This window comes from Sus scrofa, chromosome 6, assembly GCF_000003025.6.
Source record: "Sus scrofa isolate TJ Tabasco breed Duroc chromosome 6, Sscrofa11.1, whole genome shotgun sequence".
Taxonomy (NCBI): domain Eukaryota; kingdom Metazoa; phylum Chordata; class Mammalia; order Artiodactyla; family Suidae; genus Sus; species Sus scrofa.
Window position 1 is genome coordinate 47,763,209 of NC_010448.4, and position 23,017 is coordinate 47,786,225.

Consider the following 23,017-nt stretch of genomic DNA (forward strand, 5'->3'; position numbering starts at 1 on the left):
TTGGAACCTGTGAATGTTGCCTAAAATAGCAAAAATATTTTGCAGGTGTGTTTAAGGATCTTGCGATGGGGAAACGAACCTGGATTATTTGGGTGGGTCCTGAACACAGTCCCAAGGATCCTTAAAAAAGGGAGACAGGAAGAGTCAGTCAGAGGGAGGACAATGGGACATTGACAGAAGCTAAGATAGGAGCGATGCACTGAAGATAAAGGAAGGGGCCCCAAGCCTGGAAAAAAGGGGCCGAAAGCCCAGAAAAAAGGGGCCACGAGCCCTCTAGATCCTGAAAAAGGCAAAGACACAGATTCTCTGTTCAGCGTCTCCTGCCAACACCTTGCCTAATGCCAGATGAACCTGATTTTGGACTTCTAGCCTCCGAAACTGTCTCAGTATGACGTTTGTTATTTTAAGCCACTGAGTTTATGGCATATGGACGTTCCCAGGCTAGGGGTCCAATCGGAGCTGTAGCCACCAGCCTACACCACAGCCACAGCAACGCGGGATCCGAGGAGGTGTGTCTGTGACCTACACCACAGTTCATGGCAATGCTGGATCCTTAACACAATGATCGAGGCCAGGGATTGAACCTCCATCCTCATGGTTTGTAGTCAGATTCATTTCCACTGAGCCACGACAGGAACTTCTATAGCAGGATTATTCATAATAACCAAAAATGGAAACAACCCGAATGTCCATACCATGATAGAGCCACACAATGGAATTATTGGAATGGGTTTATTTAGCCAGAGAAAGAAACGAAGTATGGATACACGCTACCACGTGGATAGACCTTGAAATCATTGTAAGTAAAGGAACCAGGCATAGAAGGCCACACACTGTGCTGATTCCATTTCTATGGGAATGGCGTTCTCTTGTGCCACAGTGGGTTAAGGATCCCACATTATCACTGAAGTGGCTTGGGCCATTGCTGTGGCACAGGTTTGACTCCTGATCTGGCTGTTTCCACATGCCGTGGGTGCGGCCAAAACAATAAATTTATAGGGGAGTAACCAGAACAGGCAGATTTGCAGAGGCAGAAAGAAGACTGGTGGTCGCCAGCGGCTGGGGGAATTGCAGAGAATGGGGTGATGAATTTGATAGCCGTGATGAGTGCAAAAGATTGTAAATAGACTGGAAACCACAGACTCATACATGTTAAAAGGATCAATTGTTTGGGGATGGGAATTCTAACTCATTAAAAATCACGATGCTGGAGTTCCCGTCTGGTGCAGTGGTTAACGAATCCGACTAGGAACCATGAGGTTGCGGGTTCAATCCCTGGCCTTGCTCAGTGGGTTAAGGATCCGGCGTTGCCGTGAGCTGTGGTGTAGGTTGCAGATGCGGCTCAGATCCCACATTGCTGTGGCTGTGGTGTAGGCCGGTGGCTACAGCTCCAATTCGACCCCTAGCCTGGGAACCTCCATATGCCACAGGAGCGGCCCAAGAAATAGCAAAACAAACAAAAAACAAAAAAACCCCACGATGCTTTAAAAAAAGGTATGTGCATAACATTTCGTTGCTGCTGCAGAATTACCTGTTACTCACCAGGGTGTAGGCCAGCAGCCCAGAACCGTGGGCTCGTGTGTGAACAGGAATACTAATTCATCTTTGCTCTTTAATAAAACCATTCAGTAGCTATTCTTCCATATCAGACTTCCCTAACCAATTAAACACTCCTCCCAAAGGCAATCACCTCAACCTTCACCAATCTAATATCAGATGCTTGCAAATGTCATAAGTACCTTAACGAATAGAGGAGGCAATCGTGTGATATTATGATTATAAAACTAATTACTTGTACTGCTACGTGTCACAAATGAGCTGACACCACGGGTTTGAATTTGTTTATTTTTATTTTATTTTTTTTGCTTTTTAGGGACGCACTCATGGCATATGTTGGTTCCCAGGATAGGGGTTGAAGCAGAGCTACAGCTGCCAGCCTCCACCACAGCCACAGCAATGCAGGATCTGTGTCTGTGACCTACACCACAGCTCATGGCAACACCAGTTGCTCAGTTGCCTGAGTGAGGCTAGGGATCGAACCTGCAACCTCATGGTTCCTCGTCGGATTTGTTTCCACTTCGCCACAACTGGAACTCCTGAACTTGTTTCTTTACGAGGGCTGTTCCAGTTTGTATTCTCCTTTCCTGTTGGGAGCATGATTTTACTCAACCAGTGTGAAGAGTCAGGGTTACTGCCTGGGGTGGAGGTAGAACGTGGAGATAGGTCACATTCCCCCACCGGGAGTCATATCTGTTCTGAGCATCTTTCTTTCTTTTTGTCCTTTTTTTTTTTTTTTTTGCTTTTTAGGGCCACATCTATGGCATATGGAGGTTCCCAGGCTAAGGGTCCAATCGGAGCTATAGGTTCCGGTCTACACCACCGCCACAGCAACTTCAGATCTAAGCCGTGTCTACGACCGACACCACAGCTCATGGCAACACTGGATCTTTAACCCACAGAGCAAGGCCAGGGATCAAACCCGCATCCTCATGGATACTAGTCAGGTTCATTAACTACTGAGCCACCACAGGAACTCCTCTTTTTTTTTTGGCTGCACCCACAGCAGGAAGAAGCTTCCAGGCCAGGGATTGAATCTGAGCCGAGGCTGCAGCAATGCCAGATCCAGCATGGCTGGAGATGGAACCCATGCCTCCGCAGCAAACCGGGCCTCTGCAGTCAGACCCTTAACCCACTGCGACACAGCAGGAATTCGTGCATTTCTCTTCTTTTTTTTTTTTTGTCTTTTTTTGTTGTTGTTGTTGTTGCTATTTCTTGGGCCGCTCCCACGGCATATGGAGGTTCCCAGGCTAGGGGTCGAATCGGAGCTGTAGCCAGTGGCCTACGCCAGAGCCACAGCAACGCGGGATCTGAGCCGCGTCTGCAACCTACACCACAGCTCATGGCAACGCCGGATCGTTAACCCACCGAGCAAGGCCAGGGACTGAACCCGCAACTTCATGGTTCCTAGTCGGATTCGTTAACCACTGCGCCACGACGGGAACTCCTCTGTTTGGTTTTTTTTTTTTTTTTTTTTGCATTTCTCTTCTGATGTGGAAGGTGATCAACACTTCTTCTGTTTAAGAGTCACTTGCATTTCTTTTCCCATGGTTTGTCTGTTCATCAACCTTGGCCCACTTTGCTGCGGTTACTGGTCACGTGCTACATTTTAAGAATGGTGCATTGGTTGCAAACATTGAAAAACCACAGAGAAGTCCTAATTTTCCAGCATCTCTTGGAAATGAAAGGGTAGGCAGCCCTGGCCTGCACTCTCAGATGGCGGGGAGTGGCTGGAAAAGAGGCGGCTCTGACGGATATGCGGCCCCCACCCCATTCAGTGCCTGGGCCCATCACCTGCCCCATTACCTGCCTGGTCCTTGGGCATTTGTGGTGGCAGCTCCTGGAATGAGCTTTTCAGGGCACTCAGCCCAGAGTCCAGCTCTGCAGAGCCCTTACCTTGCGAGCAGTTAGAAAAGACATCTCTGAAAACAGATGGCCAGTCTCCTCTTAGTAATGGGCGCTAAGGGATCAGTTAATAAAATAGAAACGCATCTGCACAGTGATGATATGCAGAACTGGAGGTCAGAGAGTTAAAAGGAAAACATATTTCAGATCGAGGAAAACCTTCTGAATGAAAAGGAAAGGTGCAGGGAGGGGGTTCAGGACCGCTACCCCAGTACACGGCGCCTTGGCCCACTGAATATTTTAAGCTGAAAGAATATGAAAAATGGGGAGTTCCCACTGTGGCTCAGTGGGAGTGAACCCAACTAGTATCCATAAGGACACAAGTTCAAGCCCTGGCCTCGCTCAGTGGGTTAAGGACCCAACGTTACTGTGGCTGTGGTGTAGGCCGGCAACTGCCACTCCGATAGGACTCCTAGCCTGGGAACTTCCATGTGCCGAGGGTGCGGCCCTAAAAAGACCAAAAAAAAAAAAAAAAAAAAAAAAGGCAGAAGCAGGAAGGTCACTCTGACCTCCTCCTTTTTTCATGCTTCTTCCTTGAAATGGGTCCTAAAACCCTCACGGGAGAGGTGCCCCCAGATCTGGAGGGAAGGATCCTCAGTCTGCGTGAAGACAGAGTAAGAATAAGAAAACGCCTACCAGCCAGGCCCTGCCAAGCCTCCCCAGTTTACCTGAGTCGCCTCAGAGTCCCTAACCTGCCCTCTTTCTCCACGCCGCACTCTCCACATCAACCTTGGCCAAAAATACACCCGTCTTCTTTGGGGGCTCCAATTCCGTAGGAAGGCTCTCATGTCACATAAAACTTAATAAACAGGTTGCCTTTGCTCCCATTAGTCTGTCTTTGTCACTTTAATTTTCAGACCCAGCTGGGGACCCTGCGAAAGTCAAGGAAAACGTCTTCCTCTGCCACACAAAACACCCATTTTGGGGACAGTAGGGCACAAAACGACAGACACAATATAGGTAAAGGCAGAGACATAGATGTAGGTATAGATGTAAGCAGAGGAAGAGGCGTAGGTGTAGGTAGAGCTTAGGTGTAGGTTAAGTCTAGGTGTCAGCAGAGGTGGAGGTGCAGGTAGAGGTGGAGGTGGAGGCGTAGGTGGAGGCAGAGCTGGAGGCATAGATCCACAAGCTCAGGTACGGATGCAGATACACAGTGCAGATCTGTAGGAACGTGTCTAGAGTGGACCGTTCCAAGGCAGTGTTCTCAATGCAGGCACCACCTGGAGAGAACCCCTTCTGTAGGGCCGGGGCCGGGTTGGCTTCTGCACCAGCATCGGTGCTGAGGGCGGGCTGGCCCTGGAGTTCGTGGCGGGAACACAGTGTCGAATGGGCCTGCTCCCTCGCTCCCTCTGCCACACGCGCATCTGCCAGCATCATCACCCTGTCGGATCATCGACAGCTGCTGGAACGAAACTGCCACCAAATTGATTGTTTAAGACAACACAGACGGACTTCCCATCATGGCGCAGCAGAAACGAATCTGACTAGGGACCATGAGGTTGCGGGTTCGATCCCTGGCCTCACTCAGCGGTTCAAGGTTCTGGTGTTGCCCTGAGCTATCAGATGAGGCTCAGATCTGGCGTTGCCGTGGCTGTGGTGTAGGCTGGCGGCTGTAGCTCCGATTAGACACTTATCCTGGGAACCTCCACATGCCACGGGTGTGGCCCTAAAAGCAAAAACATTTTAAAAATTAAAAAAATAAAACAACACATAAGCCTTCTAGTGTTCTGATGGTCTGAAGTCCAAAACCGTTTTCAGTAGGCTAGAGTCAAGGTGTGGGCAGGGCTTCATTCCCTCTGGGGGTCCTAGGGGAGAATCTGTCTATTTATTTATTCATTCTTTTAGGGCCAAACCCTCGGCATATAGAGGTTCCCAGGCTAGGGGTACAAATGGAGCTGTAGCCACTGGCCTAGACCACAGCCACAGCAATGCCTGGATCTAAGCCTCATCTTTGAGTTACACTGCAGCTCACAACAGGAACTCCAGAGAATCTGTTCCTTGCCTCTTCGGGCTTCCAGAGACCCCTTGCCGGTGCCCTTTGGCTCGTGGCCATAACACTCCAACCCTGGCTTCCTTCATCACATCTCCTTCTTTTTTTTTTTTGTCTTTTTAGGGCTGTACATGTGGCATATGGAGGTTCCTAGGTGAGGGGTTGAATCGGAGCTGTAGCTGCCAGCCTATGCTACAGCCACAGCAACTCGGGATCCGAGCCATGTCTGTGACCTACACCACAGCTCACAGCAACGCTGGATCCTTAACCCACTGAGGGAGGCCAGGGATCGAACCCCCATCCTCATGGCTACTAGTCCGATTCGTTAACCACGGAGCCACGACGGGAACTCCCACATCGCTTTCTTTTCTGGAGTTGAATCTCCCTCTGCCGTCCTTACAAGGACACGGGTGATCACATTTAGGCCCCACGTCCCATCTCACGACCCTGTAAAGTCTAAGTCAGGAAGATAAAGACAGATACCACATGATATCATTTATATGTAGAATCTAAAATACGGCACAGATATCCATCTACCAGAACAGAAACAGACTCACCGACATGGACAGCAGACTTGTGGTTGCCAAGGCAGAGGGGGAGGAAGTGGGAGGGACTGGGAGTGTGGGGTTCGTAGATGCAGACTATAGCATTTGGAATGGATAAGCAATGAGGTCCTGCTGTGCAGCACAGGGAGCTCTATCCAATCACTTGTGATAGAACATGACAGAAGATAATATGAGAAAAAGAATGTATGTGTGTAACTGGGTCATTTTGCTGTACAGCATTGACAGGACATTGTAAATCAACTCTAATAAAAAGATTAAAAAAAGAAAAACCCTGTTAAGTCCCTTTGGCCCGATAAGGGGACACTTACCAGTTCCAAGGATAAGGACACCTAGATCATTGAGGGAGGGTCATTATTCAGCATCCCACAAACCATAGTTCTTTTATAATAATAGTAGCTATTATCCTGACAGCTATTACACTGCAAGGTTCTATAATTTTTGGCTCTAAAATCTTATGTGCCAGGTGCTGGGCGAAGGGCTCAAGGTACAGCATCTCATCCACTCCTCCCAGTGACCCTCCAGGCAGGTACCACTGCTGTCCTGCCCATACGGGCAGAGACAGCACAGGGAGGGGGAGGAGCTGGGTGCTGACCCGGGAGCCCATCATCCGCATCCTGGTCTGACCCGCCTACACCTACGAGCCCGAGAACCGCAGTCACCCCCAGGGGCCCCTTCCCTGGGCAGAGGTCGGCTCAGGCTTCTATGCATTGAATCTTGAACGTTGGTTCATTGCCGTGTGGGCTCCTCCACAAACTCCTCCTTCCTGCCATCCTTTTGTGAAGTCCACTCCCCTCCCCCTCCACCACCTGCCCCCCCTCCCAAGGATGGGCCCTGCTGAATCAGAGAGCTAAGGACAGTGGGTTTACCTGCGGGTGCCGGGCACACATCGGGGAATCTCAGAAAGCCTCAGGCTTGGGTCGCGCCTACACGCGTCCTGCTTCCAAGGGATCACGGGCTTGGTTTCCTCTAAGGCAGTGTTTGCCAAATCTCAAGTGACTGGAACCTGGATCGCCTTTGAAGATCCAGGCTTAGGAAGAAAGGCAGCCAGCGGCTTTTGTCAAGCTGGCCAGCTGAGGCACCAGAAGCCTGTGGGTTGCCAGAGGGTTGCTGGCTCCTGAGAAGAGAATTTGAAAGGCAATATGTATATGAATCTAAACTTCAATAAGCAGTACTTCCCTGGGGCAAAGAAAAAGAAAAGCAGCATGTACATGGCCGATGGCGTTAGTGGTGAGCTGCCCTAAGCCTAGGAGGGAATGTGTATTTGTTAACAATTGCAAAACTGGGGGGGGGGACTAGAAACGCTTACCAAGCACACCAAATTATAAGGTCTCAGTTGTCATTGATCAAGATGAGGCTAATGAGAGAGAGAGAGAGAGAGAGGGAGGGAGGGAGGGAGAGAGAGAGATGATTAAAAGATTGAAAGAGCAATTAAAAGATGATCTGGGCAAGAGTTCCCATTGTGGCTCAGCAGGTTAAGGACCTGACATAGGATCCATGAGGATGCAGGTTTGATCCCTGGCCTTGCTTGGTGGGTTAAGAATCCGGTGTTGCTGCCAGCTGTGGAGTAGTTCATAGATGGGGCTGGCATGGCTGTGGATGTGGCTGTGGCTGTGGCTGGAAGCTGCAGCTGCAATTCGACCCCTAGCCAGGAACTTCCAAATGCCGCAGGTGCAGTCCTAAAAAAAAAAAGAAAGAAAAAAGAAGAAGAAACAAAAAGTTGACATGGGGATTTGGGAAACACTGAGATTTAGCTGTTCTAACAGAGATCCAAGTTAGAAGTTTATTTTTCTCTACCTATTTCTCTCCAGTCTGATAAAACAGCTCTGCTCCATGAAGTCAGCCAAGGGATCTTGGTTTCTTCTAGGTACTGGTCTTGTCTGTGGGCTCAGAAGGCTTGTCACCATGACCACACCCCACACAACCATACCTGGCTGCAAGGAAGTGTGGGAAATGTAGGTTTTCTTTCTGGAGCAGCTTATGCCCAATAAGATTCTATTACAGTTGTATTAGTTAGCTACTGCTGGGTAACAAATGACCCCTCCCCAACACTTAGTGACTTAAAACAACAAACACTTACCATCTACATTTTCTATGGCCAGGAATCTGGTGCCTCAGGCTCAGGGTGTCTTCCCAAACTACAAGTAAGCTGTTGGCCAGAGGTTAGGTCCCCTCAAAGACGACAATCCTTTTCCAAGCTTGGTGGCATGCTTGCTGTCAAGCCTCAGGTTCTCACTGGCTGCTGGCCGGGGACATTTCCTTGTCAAGCGGGCCTCTCCACAGGGCAGCTCAGAGTGTGGCTCCTCTCTGAGGAAGAGAGCAAAGGAGAGAGGGAGAGAGGGCCAGCACCTGAGAAGTCAAAGCCCTTTGGTAGCCTAATCTCCAAAGGGACGTCCCAGCACTTTCGCCATTTTCTCTTCATTCAAAGTGAGTCACTAGGTCCAGTCCACACTCCAGAGGAGGGGCTTGTGCAGAGGATACACAGCGGGGATCATTTGGGGCCATCTCAGAGGCTGCCTCTCACAACTACGGACCGACTGCAGGTGGAGTTGGGGACAGAGTTTATCTCTGTATCTCGCTCTGTTTCTCTAAGGGAAAGGCAGTAACCGGTGAGGGGAAGCCTTCTAGTCACCAACAGGAGGCAGTGTCTGTGCAAGCTCGCTGATGTCACTGGGGTGAAGAGTGTGTGTGCGGAAAAACCCATTACTTCATTTTTTATTTTTTTCTTGGTCTTCTCAGGGCATATGGAGGTTCCCAGGCCAGGGGTCCAATCAGAGCTGTAGCTGCCGGCCTACACCACAGCCACAGCAACAAGGGATCCTTAACCCACTGAGCAAGGCCAGGGATCGAAACTGCGTCCTCATGGATGCTGGTCAGATTCGTTTCTGCTGAGTCACGATGGGAACTCCATTACTTCATGTTTTAAAATTTGTCTTCCACTATTAAAGCCACCAATGAAAAATAATCCTCCTCTTTATTCAGCTTCAAAGTTCTACTTCCAAATATTATCCTATTTATAAATCCAGCACATTTCCACAGTCGCTTTCCAGGAGGTCTTTGATTAATGCTCAGCCAACTCCAGTTTCAACAGCTTCGCATCTCATTTGGAATCTTAGTTAATTAAATTTCCTTAAATGTTCTGCTTTCACAAATTTTAACCGTTCAATTTTCTTCGGACGCTCCAGAGACGTTTCTAAAAAGCGAAACCTTCTCAAGTACTTAACTCTTCTAATAAATTACAAGAGTATCGGGATGTTTTAAATATTCTAGTGCCATTCACTCACTTTGAAAAATTCTCGTTCACATTCCAGTGAAAAATGGCCAGTCGAAAATAATGAATTACCCAGTTATGCACTTTATGTTGGGAGACTTAACGTGAACAGGACACATGTGTCACATTCACTCCTATGCCAGATTCTCTTCAATGTTTCAAATATACCAGATACCAAATATCCCAGATGACTCGTAAACACCAAAGTGTTCATTTGTGGGGTCAGGTGACTTTCTCTTTTTGATTAGAAGTTTTCTTGGAGTTCCCGTCATGGCTCAGTGGTTAACGAATCCAACTAGGAACCATGAGGTTGCGGGTTCAATCCCTGGCCTTGCTCAGTGGGTTAAGGATCCGGTATTGCTGTGAGCTGTGGTGTAGGTCGCAGACTCGGCTCAGATCTCATGTTGCTGTGGTGTAGGACGGTGACTCTAGCTCCGATTCAACCCCTAGCCTGGGAACTCCATATGCCACGGGAGTGGCCCAAGAAATGGCAAAAAGACAAAAAAAAGAAAAAAAAAAAAAAGAAGTTTTCTTAAATCTGGGCGTTAAAAGACATTTTTTTTTCTTTTCTTTTTTGGCTGCCTCCCGCGCCAGGGATCAGATCTAAGCCACAGTTGAGACTTAGCTGCAGCTGCCGGACTGGGAATCGAACGTTCATCCCAGCACTCTAGAGATGCTGCCCATCCCTTTACACCACAGTGGGAACTCCTAAAAGTTATTCTTAAGGACAATTTTCTAGTGAGGTGAGGTTGATTCTTGGCAGGAAGTATGGGACTGGAGCGCTGACTTGCTGGTTACGGAAAAACCCCATTGAGCTCTTTTAAAATAGTTACCCAAACAAAACAGCTTCACAGGCTACCAAGTTCTGGTTGCCTGGCCTGCATCCCGGGCTGGGACGTACCGCTGCCTCTCGTGTGCACCACTGCACAGCCAGTGACGTCAGAGGAAGCCTGTGGCGCTACCCCGTTTGCTCACAGCCGGACTGGCATCATCTCGTCTGTAACTGCCCAGTTCTGCTGTCGTCTTTCCTGAGTCTCAATGTCGGGCTTGGCCTCAGCCCCTGGGGAGAGAGAAACGTGTGTGTAGTGTGTTAAAGGCATCGCTTGGCGTCCTTTTGCCTGGCTCCGCTCCTGGCCGGGGTTGTGACCCAGAGATGAACATGGGATGTCTTACAAGTTCCCCCAGGGACAGGAGAGCCTGGACTTGGAGGTTGTCTCTGAGATGGATCAACTGGAGCAGTCCCAACAGTTGGGATTGCAGGGAGGGTGCACTTGAAATGGACCAGCCTAGGTGCGTGGGAGCTGGTGGGCGGGCGGGGGGAGTGGTAGCAGGGAAGCAACTGGGCTCCAATCTTAAAAACCCCAAGGCCCCGTGGTCTGGAGGAGGGGCTGCAAGGGGCCCATGTGGAGGGAGATCGGATCACAGGTGGGGCTGGAGGACAGCGAAGGCCGGCCAAGGGACTTCATAGCCCAGCCCTATTCCTTCTACCCCTGCTGAGAGGGGACGAGGAGACAGTTCAGTCAGCCCAGAGATGAGCACCTACTGTGTGCAGCACCTACTATGTGCAGAGTGCCCTTCCTGGGTCCTGCTGACTCAGAACTAGATGAATCATAATCAAGGTGAAAGGTAACCTAGAACCAGGTGTGGGGCAGAGGTGGCGCAGACACTGCATGTATTTTGAAGGGAAGAACAGAAGCAGGATTTGCTGTGGGACTGGCTGGAGAGACAAAGCGAGAGGGGTCTAGGATGAGACCAGGGTCTTGGGTCTGAGCGACTGGCTAAACAAAGGGGCATTTTCCCCAAGACAACCTCAGGAAGAGGTCTCAGGGCACGGGATCCGTGCTTTCTGGGCATGTGCTGGAAACTTCAAGGCACAGTATCTTTCTAAATGTTGCAACCATAATATGAGTATAAAATATATTTTCCATAACAATCAGTACACATAGTTGTACACAGAATTTCTTAATTTCCTTTTTTTCTTTGCTTTTTAGGGCCGCACCCATAGCATATGAAAGTTCCCAGGCTAGGGGTTGAAGTGGAGCTGTAGCGGCTGGCCTACAGCCACGGCATTGTGGGATCTGAGCCACGTCTATGACCTACACCACAGCTCACAGCAATGCCGGATCCTTAACACACTGAGCGAGGTCAGGGATTGAACTCTCATCTTCATGGATACTAGTTGGGTTCTTAACCCACTAAGCCACAATGGGAACTCCCAGTACACAAAATTTCTTACAGCAATATTTACCCTTCTTTTGTGCAATACACTTTGATAAATCAATTTTTTATTGTATTTCTTTTGTGTGTGTGTGTATTTCATTTTTTAAAAAGGTGCTAACATGACTGGTCGGAGTTAGGGCCTGAAATTTGAAAATCACTGTTCTGGGTTCCACCTCCTCAAACCTTGGCTGCCCTGGGGAAACCAGGGACCCTGGGCGGGGCTGACCTGGGGACAGTTAGGGATGGCTCAGGTGACTGGAGGGGGAGATGGTGATGGCTGGGGAGACTATGAGGAAGTGGGAGGTTGCACCTGAGACTCCCAAGCATCCCTCCAGGGATGCCTGTGCTACTGGGGAAGAGTTCAAGGCTGAGCCATCATGGGGAAGTGGCTGGGACAGGGACTGTGGGGCAGCAAGGGTGTGTGAGCATGGGGCAGGGGTGAATAGGCTGAGAGATAGCTGGGGGCAGGCACCTCTCTTATCCCACCTCCTGCAGAGGCCGGCCTAGATCTGGGGCATGGTGGAAACAGGGGGAAAAAAGCCCTCACTGCATCAGCATCTGGCACCTGCTCTGTGACTTGCTGTGAATGCCCCCATCCCCCCTTCCCTGAGCCCCAGGGTGGTTTCCAGAAGCTCCGTTATATCCTTAAGGAGCCTGGCTGTTTCTCCATCCTCAGCATGTTGGCGTTTATCCTCCAAGATGCCACTGGTGTGGCATCTGTGCTCTTTAAGAATGGCATGGGGAAGTTCCCTTAGTGGCTCAGTGGTAACGAATCCGACTAGGAACCACGAGGGTGTGGGTTTGATCCCTGGCCCTGCTCAGTGGGTTAAGGATCCGGTGTTGCCATGAGCTGTGGTGTAGGTCACAGACATGGCTCAGATCTGGCTTGGCTGTGACTGTGGCGTAAGCCGGCAGCTGTAGCTCTGATTAGACCCCTAGCCTGGGAACCTCCATATGCCATGGGTGCAGCCCTAAAAAGACACTAACTAACTAACGGACTCGTTTGACTGACAGGGGCCCTGCTCCAGAACCCCATGCAGTCAGTGAAGAGCCCAGCCCCTTCCCCTGTTTGCTCTGGGATCCCCCAGGAATGCTCAAGAACGCAGAACATCTTGGAGTTCCCGTCGTGGTACAGCGGAAACGAATCCAACTAGGAATCATAAGGTTGCAGGTTCGATCCCTGGCCTTGCTCAGTGGGTTAAGGATCTGGTGTTGCTGTGAGCTGGGGTGTAGGTTGCAGACGCGGCTCGGATCCTGAGTTGCTATGGCTCTAGGGTAGGCCAGCAGCTGTAGCTCCAATTCTACTCCTAGCTTGGGAACCTCCATATGCCGTGGGTGCGGCCCTAAAAAGACAAAAGATAAAATAAAATAAAAAAAGAAAGCAGAAGATCTTGCTCATGAGGAAGATGGAAACTAGTTTCGGAGATGGAAACTAATTCAGGATGACTGAGAGGAGTTATGCAACTTCCGAGTGCTAAGGGTGTGCCTCTCGTTACATATGATAATAATAATAAATAATTACAATAATCTAACAGCTGTCCCTCTATGCCATGCCTTGTTCTTTTTTCTTTTTGCCTTTTCTAGGGCTGCACCCGCGGCATATGGAGGTTCCCAGGCTAGGGGTCTAATCAGAGCTGTAGCCGCCGGCCAATACCACAGCCAGAGCAAAGCCAGATCTGAGCCACGTCGGCGACTTACACCACAGCTCACGGTAACGCCGGATCCTTAACCCACTGAGCGAGGCCAGGGATCGAACCCACCACCTCATGGTCCCTAGTCAAATTTGTTAACCACTGAGCCACGATGGGAACTCCCCAGGCCTCGTTCTAAGCATATCACACATATTAACACACAGCCTAATATGCAGGTGTGTATTGTTTTATAGGTAGATGTGGTGCAGAGTGAAGATTTAACAGGTAGGTACTGTGATTGGCATCCTTATGTAGAGGAGGAAGCTAGGGCAGTGGTTCTCAACCCAGGCCACTTTGCCCTCGCAGGGCACACATTTGGAAGCAGCTCAAGACACTTTTTTTTTTTTTTTTTTTTTTTTTTTGCTTTTTAGGGCCGCACGTGTGGCATGTGGAAGTTCCCGGGCTAGGTGTCAAATCGGAGCTGCAGCTGCTGGCCTACACCACAGCTCACATCATTGCTGGATCCTTCACCCACTGAGCAGGGTCAGGGATCTAACCTACATCCTTATGGTTATTAGTCAGGTTCATTACAGCTGAGCCATGACAGAAACTCCTGGAGACACTTTTGATTGTCACAATTTGGTGGGGGGAGGGGAGGGTACTGGCCTCTAGTGGGTAGAGGCCAGGGATTTTGCTGAGTGGTCTACAACTCTCAGGACAGCCCCTTACAGGATTATCCAGGCCAAAATGTCAGTAGTGCTGAGGTTGAGAAACCCTGCCCCAGAGACACTTGTGTCCATGACCCCAGAGGCAGGTATGAGAACAGTCACTGCAGCAGTGAGTAATAGTCCCCCTAAATGAACACAGCACACATGTCCCTCAAGGGTGGAACAGATGCACATATTGCAGTTTATTCACAAAATTAACAAGCAATAGGAGTTCCCGTCCTGGCGCAGTGGTTAATGAATCCGACTAGGAACCATGAGCTTGTGGGTTCGGTCCCTGGCCTTGCTCAGTGGGTTAAGGATCCGGCATTGCCATGAGCTGTGGTGTAGGTTGCAGACACGGCTCGGATCCCAAGTTGCTGTGACTCTGGTGTAGGCCGGTGGCTACAGCTCCGATTGGACCCCTAGCCTGGGAACCTCCATATGCCGCGGGACCGGCCCTAGAAAAGGCAAAAAAGACCAAAAAAAAAAAAAAAAAAAAAAAAAAAAATTTAACAAGCAATAGCAATTTTCCTTTAAATGGAAGACTCTCCAAAAGTCTCTGATGGCCTAGCAGGTTGAGGCTCCTGTGTTCTCACTGCTGTGGCTCTGGTTGCTATAGAGCAGGTTTGACTCCTGGCCCAGAAACTTCCACATACTGCTTGTGTGGCAAAAAAGAAAAAAAAATAACAAAACAAAACAAAAAAAGGATGAATCTCATATTAAGGTTGAATGAAAGAAGCAGGTCACGGGATACAGGTTGTATAATTCAAAAACAAAGATGTGCATATGAACTATGATACAAAACACTAGATAAACACCCCCCCACACACCAAGAGATGATCACCAAAAATCATGAAGTCAATGACCTCCATATAGATTGCAAAGGGAAAGACCCACAGTGGCTTCTCAGGCCCTGGTAATGCTCTATTCCCGAACTTCATTGGTGGATACGTAAGTATTTATTTTATTTTTGTTTAAAAATAAACACACATAAGAGTTCCATCGTGGCTCGGCAAAAATGAATCTGCCTAGTATCCATGAGGATGTAGGGTCAATCCCTGGCCTCGCTCAGTGGGTTAAGGGTCCAGTGTTTCTGCGAGCTGTGGTGCAGGTTGCAGATGAGGCTCAGATCCCATGTTGCTGTGGCTCTGGCATAGGGTAGGCCGGCAGCTGCAGCTCCGATTTGACCCCCGGCCTGGGAACCTCCATATGCCGCAGGTGTGGCCTAAAAAGACAAAAAATAAAGGTAAAAATAAACACACATAACACACACCTTTTTATATGTGGGGTTTCCTGGGAAACAGACTCTGAGCGAGAGATTTGCAGCACATGTAGCTGGTATCTGGGAAGAGTCCTCTGGGGCCAGGTTTATAAAGAAGAGAAGAGGCAGGAAGGACACAGGCAGAAGTTGATGTGGCTGCAGCAAAAGCTTCAGTCCCTCCTGCAGGGAACCTGGGGTGGGATGGCTTTCTGGGTTGTCCCTAATTGAGACACGGAGTCAGGCTTTTGTCCCCCTATTGACCAGACATGGAATGTGGGCTGCGCCTCCGAAAGGGACACAAGCAAAATGGTTCCCTGCAGCGGAAAGCATTGCCCAGGCAGAGGCTCAGCTCTAAGCCCAGCTGCCAACGCCCCTGGCAGCTGGTTAAATACGGCTTCCAACCTGAAGAGGGAGTCTGGGTGGCATATTATCGCGATCAGTCCACTTTCCTGCCTATGACAATTTCACATCAAAAAATTTTTAGTAGTTCCCACTGTGGCTCAGCAGTAATGAAACCAACCGACCAGTATCCATGAGGATGTGGGTTCAAGCCCTGGCCTCACTCAGTGGGTTAAGAATCCGGCATTGACCAAAGCTGTGGTGTAGCTCACAAATGCGGCTTGGATCTGGCATTGCTGCTGTGGCACAGGCCAGCAGCTTCAGCTCCAATTCGACCCCTAGCATGGGAACTTTTATATGTTGTTGGCGCAGCCCTAAAAAGACAAAAAAAAAAAAAAAAAAGAAAGAAAAGAAACAACTTTTTTAAAAAATTAATTTTTTTGGTTGCACCCATGGCATGCGAAAGTTCCAAGGCTAGGGATGGAACACATACCACAGCAGCAACCTGAGCCACAGCAGTGACAATGCCAGCTCCTTAACCCACTGTGCCACCAGGGACTTAAATTTTTTAAATCTTATTAAAAAAAGATTATTTTAATTATCTATATTAAAATATTATCTAATTAAAGGAGATACTATCTAATTAAAGGAGAAATGGCATTGGGTGGAGTTCAACACTCATTTATAACAAAACTTTTGTGGCCAACTAGAGATAAAAGGGAACATCAGCATGATATAAGAAGCCCACTGGAAACCTTAAAAATATTCAAGATAATTAGAAAAATTCCCTGTAGAGAATGAAATGAAATTTCAGCCATCTATGGGATTAAAGATTAACATACAAAAATATCAATAGCACCTCTATAATAACAGCAGTAACCAATTAGAAAACATAATTCTGAGCGTTTCTGCCATGGTGCAGTAGGTTAAGAATCTGACTGCATTGGCTGGGGTCCTTGTGGAGGCATGGGTTTGATCCCCAGCCTGGCACAGTGGGTTAAAGGATCTGGTATTACCACAGGTGTTAAAGGATCTGGTGTTACCACAGGTGAAACATATGTTGCAGCTTCCGCTAGGGTTCAACCCCTGGCCCAGGAACTTCCATGTGCCATGGGTATGGCCATAAATAAAATAAAAAAGAAAGGAGTTCCCATCCTGGCGCAGCAGAAATGAATCCAACTAGGAACCACGAGGTTGCAGGTTTGATCCCTGGCTCAGTGGGTTAAGGATCTAGCATTGCCGTGAGCTGTGGTGTAGGTGGAAGACGCTACTCGAATCTGCTGTGGCTGTGGCTGTGGTGTAGGCTGGCAGCTGCAGCTCCGATTCAACCCCTATGCCACAGGTGCAGCCCTAGAAAGACCAAAAAAAGAAAATGCAATGCTTTAAAGAATCCCATCCTCCTACACCACACACACACCAAAAAAGTAAAGTGTATCCCGAACAGTCAAATAAAGGTGTTCCGGTTCATGTGGGGATAAATTATGCGACTTCATGAAAGGATGACAAAGATGACCTCAACAAGGAGACAGGTGCTACGTCTGCCATGGAGCAGTTAAGATAAATGGATTAGATCAGACACAAAAGGACAAATGTTGTAAGATTTTCACTCACATGTGGTGCCCGGAAGAGGCAACTTTCTAGAGACAGAAGGTAGAATAGAGGTTACCAGGGGCTGAGGGGAGGGGGAATGAGGAGTTACGGTTTAATGGGTACAAAAGAGTCATTGGAGATTTTTAGGGCACTCAAAGTATCCCGTATGATACCGTAAGGGTGGATCCAGGCCATTATGCATTTGTCCAAATCCATACAATGTATGACACTGGGAATGAACCCTAAAGTAAACTGTGGACTCTGGGTCATAACGATGCATCGACGCAGAGTTGTGGGCTGAAGCAGGTGTCCCTGTCTCATGAGGGGTGTTGATAGTGGGAGAGGCTGTGCCTGTGTGTACGGAGGGGGTATACTGGATCTGTGTTTTCCACTCAGTGTTACTGTCAACCTAAAACTACTCTAAAAGAAAAGGCTATTTTATTTATTTCCTTACTTCTTTCTTTCTTTGTGGGGGTGGGCATATGGAAGTTCCCAGGCTAGGGGTCAAATTGGAGCTGCAGCTGCCATCGTACACCACAGCTCAGGGCAATGTCGGATCCCCCAGCCACTGAGCGGGGCCAGGGATCTCATCTGTGTCCTCATGGATGCTCAGCAGGTGCACAACCCAAGGGAACTCCCCTCCTTGTGTTTCTTTTAGAAATGACTAGTTTAAGGAGTTCCCGTCATGGCACAGCAGAAACGGAGCCGACTAGGAACCATGAGGTTGTGGGTTTGATCCCTGGCCCTGCTCAGTGGGGTTAAGGATCTGGTGTTGCTGTGAGCTGTGCTGTAGGTCACTGACCGCGGCCTGGATTTGATGTGGCTGTGGTGTAGGCTGGCAGCTGTAGCTCCGATTAGACCCCCAGCCTGGGAAACTCCATATGCTGCTAGTGCGGCCCTAAAAAAGACAAAAAAAAAAAAAAAAAAGAAAGAAAAGAAATGAGCAGTTTGCCATTGAATAGCGGAAGGGCCCCCTTGTGTTCCCCTGGCTTAACTGCACCCTAAGCATAATCACCTGTGAGCTATATATAGATTAGGCATCCTGAGCACAGCCACCTGCGGGTCAGATTATAAGCACATGACGTTTTTTTGGAGACTTTCCTGGATTGCTCTAATCTCTGATCAATATGCCCTTTTTGCAAATATTTCTATTTTAGGAGAAATTGAGATACGATAATGCAGAAGACCACCAGGCTTACGCTGAGATCTCATGACCCCAACTTCGGTGACTATGGAGCCCCCCAAGAAAGATGAACGCATTTTTGCCAACTCTGATTCTTATCTGGAACCCTGTTTTTCTCCTCTATACTATAAAACTCCCTGTAATTCTTCCCCAAGGGAGGACAGGGTCTTTAAGGCATTAGGTTGCTGTGGCCTCCTTTGCCTGGCAAAGCAATAAAAGCTGTTTTTCCTTCCTTAACCCCAAACTGTCTCCGTGTTTCTCTTCAGCACAGAGTTTTGGCAGCACAACAACTATAGTGTGGGGGCAGCACCTCGGCCAGCTCTGAGAAGCGGCTCTGAAGAAGCAGGTGCACAGGTCAGTATCCATGTGACTGGTGAAGGGGGAGGTACATGCAGTCAAGAACACATTTTGCAGGAAGTTCCCATTGTGCTGCAGCGGGAACAAACGAGACTAGAATCCATGAGGACGTGGGTTTGAGCCCTGGCCTCGCTCAGTGGGTTAATGATCTGGCATTGCCATGAGTTGTGGTGTAGGTCACAGACACAGCTCGGATCCCACATTGCTGTGTCTGTGGTGGAGGCCGGCAGCTGTAGCTGTAACTCTGATTCAACCCCTCGCCTGGGAACCTCCATATGCCCCACCTGCAGCCCTAAAAAGCAAAATAAAATTAATAAAAATGACACATTTTGCAGGAGGTTGTTGCTGGTCTCGTGAAAGTGACTGCCAGTCACGAGGAGCAGGTGTCATCACATTTCTAGGTATGAGGAGATGCAAGAATTGGGCTCATAAAATCTTCTCCTCGAAAACACCTAACCGTCTGAAGAACTGTGAGAACTGTTCTGCCAGTTTTCCTGAGCTCCCTCCTGAGCTCCTTTCGTGGGTGTTGAGCAGCTGCAGTGGCTCATGATTCAATCCGTGCAAAGGCAGGTGGCAAGTGCCAATCTTCATTTCACGGTACCAAATAAAGGTATTTCATTTAATATTGATGATTTCGAAGACATGTCTGCGTCCTGGAACTTCAAGCCCGCCTCTGGGAGACGGAGGGCAAAGCCTCTGGCCAAGCCAAGAATTACCAGACCCTTATCATCGTCCCACCCTTCTCATTGTAGCGCCCCTCCCCCACCTTGTACACCTTCCTACCCTCTACTACGACGCAAGTTATGGGGCCCACTCCGCATCACGCCCCATAGGGCATTACACACCGCCAACCAACCAGCAAGCACCTCATAAGACCCCTCTATTCCCAACCAATCAGCAGGTCAGCAAGTATAAGACCTCGCCTCTCTCCCTGGGCTATAAAAATAGACACGATCATGAGCTCCAGGTTGGCTCTCCCTGATTTTCTTTTTCTTTAGTCTTTTTAGGGCCACACCTGTGGCATATGGAGCTTCCCAGGCTAGGGGTCAAATCGGAGCCGTAGCCACCGGCCTATGCCAGAGCCACAGCAACACCAGATCTGAGCCGAGTCTGTGACCTACACCACAGCTCACGGCAATGCCAGATCCTTAACCTACTGAGCCAGGCCAGGGGTCCAACCCGCAACCTCATAGTTCCCAGTTGGATTTGTTTCTGCGGTGCCACAATGTGAACTCCTAGAAATATTTTGTTTGTAAGAACTACTTTTTTTTTTTTTTTGGCTTTTTTTGGGCTGCACCTGCAGCACATGGAAGTTCTCAGGCTAGGGTTTGACCTGGAGCTGCAGCTGGCGGCCTACGCCACAGCCACAGCAACGTGGGATCCAGGTTGTGTCTGTGAGCTACACTACAGCTCATGGTGAGGACAGATCCTTAACCCACTTAGTGAGGCCAGGGATTGAAACCGAATCCTCATGGATGCTAGTCGGATTGTAACTCTCAAGAATTACTTTTTAAGTGTAAAATAGATCTCTTTTACAAATGTACTTTGATAATACTAGCTGGAGGTAGAAACATATTCATAACACACACACAGATGTACAGATACCAGATAGACACAGAGAGATCGCATGAGTTTCCTGCTTGAGTTTGAAAAGCTATTCTCTTCTATCCTCTTTCTTCCCCCCTTTTTTTTTCTTTCTGGCCACCCTGCAGCGTATGGAATTCCCAGGCCAGAGGTCTGAGTTGCAGTCTTGAACCATGAAGCACCTGCAGCAATGCCGGATTCTTAACCCACGGTGCTGGGTGCATCCCAGGGCTCCAGAGACAGCGGACCCCATCATGCCACGGCAGAAACTCCTTTATCTTTTTTTTTCTTCAGTTTTAGGTTCTACTAATTAACCCCAGGCTATAGTCCCTCAGGCAATGTAGGCTGTGTTTGCATTTCAAGGATATGATGAGAGTTCTAGCTCCAAGTTTTCCCCTTGGAGCACTTTCCCCCTTAGGGTTAGAATTTTGAAAAGTTTTCTTTGCTTTTTTTAGGGCCACACCTGCGGCATATGGAAGTTCCCAGGCTAAGGGTCTAATTGGAGCCACAGTTGACGGCCTACATCAGAGCCACAGCATCACGGGATCCGAGCTGCCTCTGAGACCTACCCCACAGCTCCCGGCAATGCCCAATCCTTAACCCACTGAGCGAGGCCAGGGATCAAACCCGCATCCTCATGGATACTAGTTGGATTCGTAACCGCTGAGCCACGATGGCAACTTCCCGCCTCTATCTTCTTCGTCCAGGAAATGTACTGTCACCCTCTTTTCTCTTCAAGTCCTAGGATAATGACACCATGCATGAGCCTCTGTGTCCTTGTGTTTTGAATTAAAAGGCTTTTCCTGGGAGTTCCCTTAGTGGCGCAGTGGTTAACGAATCCGACTAGGAACCATGACGTTGCAGGTTGATCCCTGTCCTTGCTCAGTGGGTTAACGATCCGGCGTTGCCGTGAGCTGTGGTGTAGATTACAAACACAGCTTGGATCCTGAGTTGCTGTGGCTCTGGCGTAGGCCGGCAGCTGGAGCTCCAATGAGACCTCTAGCCTGGGAACCTCCATATGCCGCGGGAGTGGCCCAAGAAATGGCAAAAAGACAAAAAAAAAAAAATGAATGAATAAAAAAATAAATAAATAAAATAAATAAAAAGGCTTTTCCTTCAGCCTCCTAGGTCTCCCCTGTTCCAAAGGGCTGACTCAAGAGTTAATTAGGTACAGCTAAAACTAGTTAAAACAGCCTCCCGTGATGTTAGGCGCTGCCTGGGCCACCGATGCTCTAGCTGGCTTTTCACAAACCATTTCCTCCTTAACTGCTTTCTTTTACTAACAATTACTTCTTTCCAGTTAGTGTTACATTTCACTCCTAGTGTTTTCCCTTGAAACACTCTAATCCCCCTTTTGTGAGCAGTCTTCACCGCAGAGAGAAGGTCAAGGTGTGAAAACCCCAGAGATGGCAAGAAACTGTCACTGGACCTGAACTTGATGACTTGGAAATGCTCTAGGGAGGGAGAAGAAGGCTCCAGGCACCCTAATTCTTATCAACAGCCCTGCCTTTTTGAGCGAAACCTGTAAAACCCCTTGCTATCCCCTCGCAGGATGAAATGGACAGCACTAATGGCCTGAACCCTAGCCGGAACCCAGACCGGGACTGGAACCCATGTGCTGGGACTGGAACCCGCGGTTTTTAAATTAGGATCACTTACCGGGTGCCTGAACTTACTGAGGTCAGGTTCTTCATGGCTCTGCACAGAAAGAATTCGGCGAGAAGTGGGTCTATTAAGATAGGACGCTTGTGAAAGACAACCCACAGGCAGGCAAGAAGGCTCTGCCCCAGGAACAGGTGGGCTACATGTTTATCATCCAAGGGGAGTGTGGGTGGGAAAAGACTGCTTCTTCCCCCTCCTCCTTCGTTTCTGGTAAGAGTATTTGACCCTAAAAGGTCAAACTCGGACTGTCAGGTGCTTATTCAAATGAGCAGAAGGGAGGTCCTTAAACTCCTGCCCTTGGTCTGAATCTGAATGCAGGCCTCATCCTACCCCCCAGCCAATGACCTTAGGCATATCTCGTGCTTCCCTTAGTCAAGCAAACCTGCCTCCTTCTGACGGCTTTCTTGAGCAAGTATTAACTCCGCAGTTCCCTAGGTTTCCCTCTCCACGGTCCCTTATTGGAACTTTTGTCTTTTTGCCTTTTCTGGGGCTGCACCCACGGCACATGGAGATTCCCAGGCTAGGGGTCTCATCGGAGCTGTAGCTGCCAGCCTACGCCAGAGCCACTGCAACGTGGGATCCGAGCCATGTCTGCGACCCACACCACAGCTCATGGCAACACCAGATCCTTAACCCACTGAGCAAGGCCAGGGATCGAACCTGCAACGTCATGGTTCCTAGTCAGATTTGTCAACCACTGAGGCACGAAGGGGACCCCCCCCCCGCCCCCTTATTGGGACTTCTACAACTGCCTGTGTAACTATCCTACTCCATCCCTATCAAAGGGACAGACACAGTTTTGAGGGCGTTGGCCTGCCGTGGCCTCCTCTGCCTGGCAAGCAATAAAATCTGTTCTTCACTCAAAACTCTGTCTCCAGGAGTTCCCGTCATAGCTCAGTGGTTAACGAATCCGACTAGGAACCATGAGGGTGTGGGTTCAATCCCTGGCCTTGCTCAACAGGTTAAAGATACCGCACTACTGTGAGCTGTGGTGTGGATTGCAGATGAGGCTCAGATCCCACATTGCTGTGGCTGTGGCGTAAGCCAGGGGCTACAGCTCCGATTCGACCCCTGGCCTGGGAACCTCCATATGTCTCTGGTGTGGCCCTAAAAAGCCAAAAAACAAAACAACAACAATCAATAAACTACAATAGGCATAGAAAAGAATTTTATTTGAGCCAAACTGAGGACTATAGC